Genomic DNA, 2934 nt, shown 5'->3' with positions numbered 1-2934 from the left:
AACGACAAAATGCCGCCCGATTCTATGGGAATACCAATAGGATACGAACATACACTGGCCGCGTTACCGACCATATGTCCGCATTTGACAAAGGGAAGGGAAGGGAAGGTGACATCGCCATAATGATACTATGCTTGCCGCGTTACCGACTAGTACCGCTACGGCGTGCCATACTTACCATAGGACACAGACTAGCCGCGTTACCGACTAAGTGCCCCAGGGTAAGCACCATTCCGAAGAATGGCCTTACACACACACCAGTCGTGTGGCGGGCCACCCAAATCCTGCCGCGCATTGCGACAATGGGCGGCTGCCCGCACGAACTCACCCACACACACATCCCTCGTGTGGCGGACCACCCACATCCTGCCGCGCATTGCGACAGTGGGCGGCTGCCCGCACGAACACACCCACACACACACACACACACACAAGTTTTCATTACCTGTGTATGCTGTCAGCAATGAAATCCCAAAGGGCCCCCCGGGCCCATATATATAGAAAATTGTACCCCGCCGGGCTATATGACGACCCCGCAGGGACCCGCCGGGCTTTGCTTTACCCCGGCGGGCCCGCCGGGTATAGAAAAAGCCTGGCGGGATTTTTCCCGGTTACCAGGTCGCTTGCCACCGGCTTTTTTGAGAACATGTTAACATGTGAACATGTTAATAACATGTTAACACATGTTATATACAAAAAAATTTTGTGATCACGTGAATATAAAATCAGAGATCCCAAGGTATTTTTCCTTGCTTTTTCAAAACCTTAGCCTTCAAATTTTCCCTTCACTACTTGTAGGAACCCATGCTTCCCACGTCTTTTGAGGCTTCCAAAATTAAATGCTAGCCAAACCTCTTCCTCCCTTTCTCGAGCCTCCAAATTCGTGCCACATGGCAACTTTGTGATGTGAAACTCTTCCTTAAGATGTCACCGTCAACAATAGTATGATGCTTCAACTCCTCTATCCTTACATTGTACAAGTGTGTTAGCTGGGACCGTCAACAATAGTATGATGCTTCAACTCCTATATCCTTACATTATTCCCTAGTCAAGCTAACCCTACGTTATGATTCCACTTCTGATTCCAAGGGCAATGAGCTTTTAGTTTACCTCCTTGTCATCAAGCTTATATATTTGAAGAATTTGGAAGAGGCACTTAGTGCATCCACTTGGCACTTGATCGTTATTTTTCTTCTTCTTACTTCAAAGGAAGTTTTCCATGGGTTTTTCATCGTCTCTAATGGGATCAACAAAGTCATATTCCTCCAATGATAATATTTCTAGAGAAAGGGATTTGTCTTACTTATGTGCACTCAAGAAAGAGGACATAGAGCATGGCATCAACGACACAAACAAGATGGAAAGGACAAGATGAACTACTCAAAACAAAACAAAATGGAATGTAGACTCATCCATTAGATGGAAAACCATATGAAGGAAAAATAAAATCATCAAAAGATCTATTGAATTTTCTTTGCATTTGTCAATCTCCTAAGTGAAATCTTTGTCTTATGCTTAGCATTGACTAAGAGCTTTGGCAAACTATAAGCATCATGCATGTGTAAAGTTGCCAAAGTTTAAATCACTTTTGACTTGCTGACATGGCACATTCTCAGATCTAGACTCTAAGTCTAGTCAGTATATATATAATGTTTCGATCATATCTCTTGTGTAAATAATACACTACTATGTATTAGTTCCATAAACCATTACATGAGTGTGTTCTATGAAATCTTATGAATTATTGAATATGATTTTCCACTCATTGTGTGCCCCTATACCATCAAATGATCAATGGTACGAAGAGAATACAACCAAGTAGGGAAAATCAAAACAATAATGCAAGTATGCTATATTTTGTATGATGTGCTTATGTAAGGTTCTTACAAGAACTTCCAATCATCATATAAGTTGGAACAAAAAAGCCCTATACTCATTTATCCCTCCCAACTGCATGCCACTATGTCGACCATCAGGATCCCCTTATTCTTATTACTCTATAAGAAGAATGGACTATGGGGTCAACTCACCCAAGGACTATGGGGGTTCTTTGCCTACGGGTCTCTTAATAGCTGTATGAGACGACGGAATAGAAAACCTTGATGGGTTAGTGCCGCCTCGGCCCACGCTCCCACCGCCAGAGACCCTATCAAGAGGGTGATTCCGGCCGTAGAGAGCAGGCAGAGAAGGGGTAGCGATGACTTGGGAGACACTGTGAGGCCTGCGCATACGCAGGCCAGGAGAATATTGACGACGCAGGCCGCCTTGCAGAGGAGAGAGAGGATCGGGCCGAGGAGCACCTCTAGCTGGGGTAAAGGCACACGGTGGAGGTGCTCGAGAAGCAGTATTCCACAGAGGGCGGTGTAGCAGGCGAATGAATTGAAGCAGAAGAAGAGGGAGAGGAAGGCAGAAACATTGTGAAAATGGTCTGCATGGAATCCGCTGGGAGGTTGGAGGTAGCTGGAGACGCAAAGAGCAACGAAGACAGAGGCGAAGAGGGTGGTGTAGAATGCTGCCACATCGACGGAGTCATTACGAGGCTGCGGAGAGTGCGTCCCTTTTATTTTGCGTTGTCGTGTGTCGTGACCCACCATCGGTCTGCCACCCCCATGGCCACTACTGACAAGTACGGACGTGAGCAATCTAAGAAGATCAGTGGATTTTTCCATTAAGAGCCCGTGTTTGTCACCACGTTGCATTCCTGCCCCTCTAACCAGGCCGGAAATTTGACTCCCGATGCTAGGCATCATAAAAATTTTAATGACACCTTAGCAACCTATACTAGGCATCAAATGACGCCTTCGGGAACCTCGACGGGCTTCGAGTCACTTTCGATTATCAGAAAAACAATATGTAAAGAGAACTACTCGGTAGATTTGTTTATGAGCCCACCAAAATGAGAAGAAGCATCAAATTTGTTTATGAGCAGAAGCA

Source organism: Cibotium barometz, chromosome 37 (assembly GCF_041138505.1).
Source record: "Cibotium barometz isolate CiBa-2024 chromosome 37, ASM4113850v1, whole genome shotgun sequence".
Classification (NCBI taxonomy): Eukaryota; Viridiplantae; Streptophyta; class Polypodiopsida; order Cyatheales; family Cibotiaceae; genus Cibotium; species Cibotium barometz.
Note: the sequence above shows the minus strand (reverse complement) of the source record.